The sequence below is a fragment of the Delphinapterus leucas genome, chromosome 19 (assembly GCF_059928025.1).
Source record: "Delphinapterus leucas isolate spDelLeu-1000000601 "Yukka" chromosome 19, BTC_Dleu_Yukka2, whole genome shotgun sequence".
NCBI lineage: Eukaryota > Metazoa > Chordata > Mammalia > Artiodactyla > Monodontidae > Delphinapterus > Delphinapterus leucas.
Window position 1 is genome coordinate 20,312,804 of NC_143147.1, and position 9,229 is coordinate 20,322,032.

A 9,229-nucleotide genomic window follows, 5' to 3' on the forward strand; every position below is an offset into this window, starting at 1 on the left:
GCCAAGTAAAGGAAGTGAGGTCTGTTTCTGCTGACCCCTACCCCTCTCAGAACCCCCTCTCTAAGCAAAAGCCTTAAGCAGTTGTCCCCTTGTTCAGTTTTACGTTTTTCACATTTTGTTAAGAGACTTGGCCAAAGCTCCTCAAGCTAACCTCTAACTGGTGGATATCCGGGCACTCTTGACAGTTTTATGCTGAGGTGGGTGACTCAGAGCACAGCTTGTAGGCAGTACCTCCATGCCACCTCCTCGTGAAACTGCTTGGCTGTGCCTCTGTGTGTGTGTGTGTGTGTGTGCGTGTGTGCACACGTGTGTCAAAGTCTGAGGTGTGTTCCAGGCACATCAGGTGTGAATGTGTTTGGAGGAGTGTGTGGGAGCTTGTCTGTGTGCCTGTCTACCTGGACGAAGAGGGAGAGGGTCTCACGTCGCTGAATCCCTTTTGGTGGCTGGAAGGGCCTAGGCAGGCCCCGTCCAAGGACCCAGCCCAGGCTCTCAGAGTGGTGCCTGAAGGGTTAACATGTTCCTGTGTCAACGAGGGTCAGTGCAGTGTCACTGACAGCTCAGCAGCTGACCCTGACCCTTCCTGGCCCTTTGCTGTTTCTAGCACCTGGATTACTTCCTGGCACACAGTAAGCACTTAATAAATGTCTGCTGAAAATGGCTAAGAACTGCTTCCTCCTCGGCCCCTGTGTCTCTTTCTAAGTCACTCATCCCCTTGCCACTTGTCTCTTGCCTGTCACTTGTCTGAAACGTGCTCCCTGACCCCCATTCTCCCCTAGGTTGCACTCATCGCGGCCCAGCTTTGCTGGTGGGCCAGCTTTCAGCAGAGCTGGGGAAGGGACAGAGGAAGGAGCCTCTTGGGTGGGAAGCCCAAGGCTGCTGGGAATTCTGGTTCTAAGGTGGGCGTTCATCCTTGCCCCTTTTCTTTTGTCCTAAGTCAGTGGTCATGGGCACACCTGCTCCTCCTACAGGTTTCCCACGAAGCTGGCCACTGTCCTGCCAGGCCAGGGCCCTGGGTAGTAGCAGCAGAAAAGAAGAGCCACTGGGCTTCCCCAGAGAAGCCCCAAGGAGATCCCCACGGCCAGGGAGGGGAGAGGATGGCCTGTTTGTCTGAGGCCTGGCTCCTGAGCGTGCCGGGCAGAGGGGGCTTGAAGCCCAGGGGAGGGAGGTGGATGGCCTTGGGGGCCAGCTGGGGATGGGCGAGCAGCAGGCCCCCTGCATAGCAGGCAGGCAGAGGTGCTGGATGGATGTGCATGAGGGCTTCTACTCATCAGGATTGTGAGCTCACAAGCTGGGGCGCTGCTACATCCCTTTGCTGTGTCCTTCATTTTCCCACTTTTGATGGAGACACCACGGGGAACTATTTCTCTAATATAAGTAGAGCCACAGCACAAGCTCTGTGATGACACGGGGGTAGCTAGACCTTGAGCTCTCTGCCAGACAAGAGGACTTGGTGGGCACCATGGGGACCTGGAAGCCACAGCTCCATCTAAGGACAGCCTTGACACAGCTGCAACCAATTAAGGCCCTGTGTGAGCGAGCCAGGTGTTGCCCGATCTGATTTTTACAAGAGAAGCTGGGAGTCCCGAGTTTTATAGAAAATATCCCTATTTTCAGATGCTGGGTCAAAAAAACTTTTTTTTTAAATACCACAGCTGCTCCAGTAGCTTTTCACGGTGTGCAGGCCAGAGTCGGGGAGTGGAGGGTGGAGGTAAATCACCGCCCCACAGCTGTTTCCTCCACCTGGGCAGACGCTATGCATGTCTGAACTGTAGCCCCGCTCAGGCTGGGACCATTCTCTTTTGTCTCCCCCAGACCAACCTTTGTCTCCCCCAGCCTGGCGCGTAATGAATGCTGTTACGTGAGCAAGTGGTTACTCATTCTAGTCTAGCTTCCTGAGTGACCCCCAGTCCCTGTTTAGGGACAGTGAATCATCAGGGCCAGCACGGGGCAGAGCCAGCTAACCTCAGAGGCCCGAGTCCCTGCCCACGGGCTGGCTGATGCACTCCTCTGGCCAGGGAGAAAAGCCAGGCAGCCAGGGTCACGCTTTGTCTGCTCTTCTGTCTGTCTGTCTGTCTCCCCACTAGAACGAATGCCCCCTGAGCGCTGGTACGTGCACTGCCTTGGTCACCACGATACCTCCAGTACCTCAAAACGTGCCTAGCATGGAACAGCTGCTCAATAAATATTTGGAGGATGAAACTTAGAAAGAGGGAGGTAGAGAAATAAACCAAAAAGAGGCTGAAACTGACAGACAGAGGCTGGGAGAAGAGCATGCTCTCAGCAGCCAGGAAGGGACAGAACAGAAGATGGAAACAGTGAAATGCAGTCTCTCTGAGATACACAGAGATGGGTTACAGGTGTGGCTGTGACGAGGCAGTAACAAGGGCCAGCCAGCCAGGAGCAAGCGCGGGGGTGGTCCAGAGCAGTGAGATGCACAGACAGCAAGACAAAGGGGAGAGAGAGACAGTCCAAGACAGAACAGAGAGAGCAGGTCATTACCCAGAGCAGACGGCAGTGATAGGGAGAGACAGAGAGAGGGAAACACGGAGGGAGGTGAGACAGGAAGAGAGGTAAAGAGAGACAGAGAAACACAGAGAGATGGAGAGGGGAGAGATAACAAGAGAGATTAAAGAGAGAGAAAGCGAGAGGACAGACAGAGGAACAGAAAGAGAGAGAGACAGAGGGAGCACAGAGAGAGAACAAAAATAAAGAGATAGACAGGGAGAGACAGAAAGAGATACAGAGAGACTTCTTTTTTTTTTTTTTTGGCCAAGTCAACGTTTTATTTAAAAACACACAAACATGTACACAATGGTAACAACAGGAAAGGAGCCAAGATCTCCTATTTGGGGACAGGCTGACCGCATGGTGCTCCCATAGGCCTCACTTTAAGAAAGAAGGTACCTTCAAGACCAGATTTCCAAGAGAGATAAATTAGGAGGTGGCTGTGTTTTCACAAGAGGTGAGATAAAGAGAGATCGACAGAAAGAGAAACAGACATACCAAGAGATGGAGAGGAGAGACAGAAGGGGGGGTAGCTAGAGAGATGGAGAGAAGGTGGGTACAAAGAGGGAGAGAGAGACAAAGAGGGAGAGAGGGAGAGAGACAAAGAAAGAGAGGCATGTGAGACAGAAAGATCGCTGTGACACTGGAGAGTCACGTCCTTCTTGCCTGTTCAGCCTGGAGCACGTAGAAGTAGCCTCAAGGGGCAGTAGTGTCCATCCCTCCTTCCTCACAGCATCCTTTCCTCCAGAATGATAATACAGAAATGTGGCATGTCCTGCATGAAATTATTTTATGCACATTGCCTCATCTACGATGCCCAGCAATCCCACATGGTAGCCACTACCATCGTCCCCATTTTACAAATGAAGGAGCTGAGGCTCAGAGCGGTTAAGGAACCTGCACAAGGTCACACAGTGGGAAGTGGTAGGGCTGGGACTCCAGAGCATCAGGCACCAGGGGGTCCGTTCCCACAGTGGGACTGTTGACTCACAGTGGGGCACCCTGGAGAGTGCTGTGGCCCCCTCATGTAAGGCCTCTTTTTCTTTCTTTCTTTCTTTCTTTCTTTCTTTCTTTCTTTCTTTCTTTCTTTCTTTCTTTCTTTCTTTCTTCCTTCCTTCCTTTCTTTCTTTATGGCTTCTCTGGCTGCGGAGCACGGGCTCTAGGTGCACGGGCTTCAGTAGTTGTGACTCGTGGGCTCTAGAGCACAGGCTCAGTAGTTGTGGCGCTCAGGCTTAGTTGCTCCGTGGCATGTGGGATCTTCCTGGACCAGGGCTCGAACCCGTGTCCCCTGCATTGGCAGGTAGATTCTTAACCACTGTGCCACGAGGGAAGCCCCAGGCCTAACTCTTATGCACACCTGAAGCAAAGCTTGCTAGAGTGAGAGATGTAAGAAACAGAGCAACTGAAAATAAAATGTGAAGGAAAAAAAAAATGCAGACTTGTTCAGATACTGATCGTATCTAAAATAAACTACAGAATTACATTTTTTAGACGATTAGGGAAATCTGAACTTGGAATGAGATAATATCAAGAAATTATTAATTTTGTTCAGTATGATCATGGCATTGTGGATTCATAAGAAAATATCCATATTTCTAGAATGCACACGGAAACATGGAGGGCAGAGATGACATGATGTCTGAGATCTGCTTTAAAATGTTTCAGAAAAGAGATGAAGCAAGTGTGGCAAAATCTCGCTAACAGTTGATTCTGGGTGACGAGGAGTGGGGATTCCTTAAGGCCAGATCTTGAACTTGGCACTCAAGTTCCCACACTCCGTCCTTCCTGTGTGTGTGTCCACCACATGAACCACTCGTGCTCTGACCAGGGGCTCTACCCTGGTCTCCCCACCCTGCAAATTCCACCCACATAGAACCCTGCCTCTGCACCTTTGCATATGTTCCTTTCCCTCCAAAGACGCCATTTCCCTTTTCTAGCCAAATCTGTCTCAAATCCCCCTTGTCCCCAGATACTTCCTACACCTTTTCAGCCCAGGAGGCCTCTCCTTGGACCCTTTCCAGCACTGTTTTTTGTGTCACACATGGTCACCTTTATGGCCAGCTACCTCAGTCACTAGGTACAGTTTTCTGTAAGTGCAAGGCCTCCTCTCCATGAGCTCCTCCAGATGGAGGCTGTTTCTCAGGTATTTTAATGACTGTTTTGCTTTTTACTTCCCCCAGTGCCCTGCATGGCCCTCCAAGCTCCCTCATCTCAGCTCATTCAGGTCTCTGTCGAAACAAGGCCTCTTTTTTTTTTTTTTTTGAATATTTATTTGGCTGCACTGGGTCTTAGTTGCGGCATGTGGGATCTAGTTCCCTGACCAGGGATCGAACCCGGGCCCCATGCAGTGGGAGTGCAGAGTGTCAGCCCCCGAACCACCAGGGAAGTCCCGTGGCCTCTTCTTTTTGGCTGAAACTCATGGCTTGTACGATCTTATTTCCCCCACAAGGGACTGAACCTGGCCCCCAGGCCCCCAGCAGTGAAAGCCTCGAGTCCTAACCACTGGACTGCCAGGGAATTCCCAAAACATGGCCTCTTAGCGTCTTTCTTGACCACCCAACTAATACCACCTGCACTGGCCCCAGTCACGCTGTTCATCCTCTTCATAACATTCACCTCTACTTGAAGTTATTTCTGCATTTGTTTATATTCTGCCTCGCCCCACCAAACAAAGGAAGGACCTTGTTTTTCTTGGTCACCTCTATATCCTGAGTGCCTAGAGAAAGCCCCAGGACAGGGCAAGGAGTTCAATCAATATTTTATGGAGTGAATGAGTAGATGTAGCTTTCCCAGCTAGACTGCAAGCTCCAGACGGCAGGGTTTGATTACTTCCTGGAGAGAGCCAGCACATGGCAATTGTTAAATAATGATTTACTGTATTGGGACTTCCCTGGTGGCACAGTGGTTAAGAATCCACCTGCCAACACAGGGGACACAGGTTCGATCCCTGGTCCAGGAAGATCCCACATGCCGCAGAGCAACTAAGCCCGTGTGCCACAACTACTGAGCCTGTGCTCTAGAGCCCGCAAGCCACAACTACTGAAGCCCATGCACAACAACTACTGAAGCCTGTGCACCTAGAGCCCGTGCTCCGCAACAGGAGAAGCCACTGCAATGAGAAGTCCGTGCGTTGCAACAAAGAGTAGCCCCCTCTCACCACAACTAGAGAAAGCCCAGGCACAGCAACGAAGACCCAACACAGCCAAAAATAAATAAATAAATAAATAAAAAAGATTTACTGTATTGATATTACGTAGGAGAAAAACCCTATTCTGGGAGGTCAGGGGACCAGGGTCCAGGCCGCTCACTTGATCTTGGACTTTGGGTCCTAATGTCTCCTCTCTTGGTCTTTCCCCGAGGGCGTTGGGCTTGGATTTCTGGGACAATCCATACTCCAACTGTAGGATTTGATGGCCAACATGTGCAATATTCAGGGCTGTCCTGGGGCGCCAGTTATAGCTTGACGGCAATATAGCCACCTGCTCCATCCTCCTTTCCCAATTTTCTATCTTGTGCAGCCCACTCACGATCACCTCGGTGCCCCTTGAGTCCAACACTGGAGTTCATGTGCCCAACGCACAGTGAGGCCAAACCAGGGAGTCTGGAGCAGAGAAAGGTTTATTGCAGGACCAAGCAAGGAGAACAGGTGGCTCATGCTCAAAAACCCAGAACTCCCCAATGGTTTTCAGGGAAAACTTTTTATAGGCAAAATTTGGGGTGAGGGCTGCAGGGTGTGTGACTTCCTTTTGACTGGTTGGTGGTGAGGCAACAGGGTGTTGTTCCAGGAATCTTGTGTCCAGGCTGAAGTTAGCATCCTCCAGCTGGGTGGGGGCCTTAGTTCCAGCCGAATATCAAAGATATTGTTATGTATTCTGCTCCTCCTTTGTTTCTGTACTCCCTCCCTTCCCTGGATAGCAACTGTCTGAATATGCCCTTCGGAACTCAGGGAAGGTCATGGAGGCTGAGTGACGCCTATTTCTTACAAACTGGAAATGAGGGACACAGAAAGGATTTGTACCGGGGAGGGCCCCACAGGGTCCTGCTCCGTTTCAGCCATTGTCTTCCCCTGTGCAAATCTGCCTTCCTTGTGTTTTCCTGAAGGCAGTGCCGTCCACCCAGTCTCCCAGGCTAGAAACCCGGGAAGTTTTTGCTCTTCCCTTCTTGCTCTCACTCTCTCAGCCAATTAGTCAATAAGTCTTGCTGATTTTACCTGAGTTGCTCCTAAATCCATCTCTCTCTCTCTCTCTCTCTTTCTTCTCTCTCTCTTTTTTTAAAAAATATTTATCTATTTATTTTATTTTTGGCTGCGTTGGGTTTTTGTTGCTGCACACGGGCTTTCTCTTGTTGCCATGAGTGGGGGCTACTCTTTGTTGCGGTGCGCGGGCTTCTCATTGCGGTGGCTTCTCTTGTGGAGCACGGGCTCTAGGTGCATGGGCTTCAGTAGCTGTGGCACATGAGCTTAGTTGCTCCACGGCATGTGGGATCTTCCCGGACCAGGGATTGAACCCTTGTCCCCTGCATTGGCAGGCGGATTCTTAACCACTGCGCCACGAGGGAAGTCCTCCATCTCTCTTTTTTTCCCCCTTATCCCACCACTGTCCTAGTCCAACTTTGCCTGGACTCCTCACCAGTCTCCCTGCCTCTGCTCTGTTTCCCTCAGTCCCCTTTTCACTCAGCTCTTAGAGTGAGCCTACAAACTCCAGAGCTGCATAAAAAACCGTAGATGCCAGCCCATGCTCTGAGGATGGACTACAAACACCTTATCACCCCCAGGAGCTGCATACTCTGGCCCCAACCCTCTCCCCACTCCCATCTCCTACAGCTCCTCAGCCCCCAAGCTTTATGTCCCAGTCACCTCTCTCGGTTCCCCTAGAGCACATGCTGGCCCCCTGGGCCCCAGCCTTTGCATTAACTCTGCCTGGTACCTCTTCCCCTCCCAGCCCCCTGAAGAGCTCAGCTTAGAACCTCTTCCTCCAGAATGCCTTTGCTGACTACACTTCCTGGGTGTAATGCCACCAAACCTGTGTTTCACCTCTCACAGTCCTTTTCATCCTAACTGCCTAGCTGTCCCTCCACCTACCCCCCCACTTGACCTTGAGCTCCCTCAGGGCTAGATGGTATCTGACTTGCTCACTCAACAAAAGCACAGATTTTTTTTGCATTTTTTTCTGACTTAATTGATGAATATTTCACAAATATTGATATAATTGTATATATTTAAAGTCTACAATGAGATGAATATATATATATACACACACACACACTCATGGAATAAAATGGAACAATTACTAAGATCAAAATAATTAACACATCCATTACCTCACATAGGTAGCTCCTTTTTTTTCATCTTTTTGTGATGATAATTTTTTTAACATCTTTATTGGAGTATAATTGCTTTACAATGTTGTGTTAGTTTCTGCTTTATAACAAAGTGAATCAGCTATATGTATACATATATCCCCATATCCCCTCCCTCTTGTGTCTCCCTCTTCTGGTTTTCTCAGGGTATATGCCCAGTAGTGGGATTGCTGGGTCCTATGGTAGTTCTATTTTTAGTTTGTTAAGGAACCTCCATACTGTTCTCCATAGTGGCTGTATCAGTTTACATTCCCACCAACAGAAAAGCACAGATTTTGATACACAGCAGCACTTAGCAAATACTTTTTGGATGAAAGACATTACACTAAGGACTTCCTTGGTGACACAGTGGTTAAGAATCCGCCTGCCAACGCAGGAGACATGGGTTTGAGCCCTGGTCCAGGAAGATCCCACATGCCACGGAGCAACTAAGCCCACGAGCCACAACTACTGAGCCCTCACGCCACAACTACTGAAGCCTGCGTGCCTAGAGCCCTAGAGCTCCACAACAAGAGAAGCCACTGCAATGAGAAGCCAGCACACGGCAACGAAGAGTAGCCTCTGCTCGCCGCAATTAGGGAAAGACCGCAGGCAGCAACGAAGAGCCCACGCAGCCAAAAAATAAAATAAATAAATAAATAAAATGAATTAAAAAAAAAAAGAAAGACATTACACTAAGACAGCAAGGTGAAAATCTCTGCCCCATCACATGCTAGCTTTGGACTTGAGCAAGTCTCTCTCTCTTTTTTTTTTTTCTTGAGCAAGTCTCTTAAGCTCTGCCTTCTCCTCACCTGTCACTGTGGACAGTAATAATACATTTCTGGTAGAGCTGTTGTAAGGAGTCAAGAAATAATACATTTCTGGTAGAGCTGTTGTAAGGAGCCCTTAGAAGAGCACGTGCACGTAAACTTGGGCATTATTAATATTTTTTGACACAACCTCTTCCTAGATCTCAAACCACACCACCGGGGAGGCCCAGCCGTACAGGGACATCTGTTCCGCCTGCAGAAAATCAGTCACCCCTAGGACCCTGCTGCACACCTCGGTGTCGGCCCCACCTACTGCCCGGGTCTTGCGCACGCCCCGGACCCACCCCGGACGCGGATGTCAGCGCCGCGGCCCACTTAAGGACGGGAGGGGGCGGGCCCGGGAAGGCTCCGCCTCCGCGCTTAGGTCAGCGCGCAGCGCTGCGCGTGACGCTCTGGTTGCCGCAGAGACGCCCCGCCCCCGCGCGGCGCTGCGGAAACTGGAGCTCCGGGCGGCGTCGGCAGCGGCGCGGAAGGCGGCGAGGCAGGGGCGGCAGGAGCCGGCGCGGCGACCGCAGCGAGAGCGGCGGGGACAGAGCAGACAACAACGAAGGCGCACA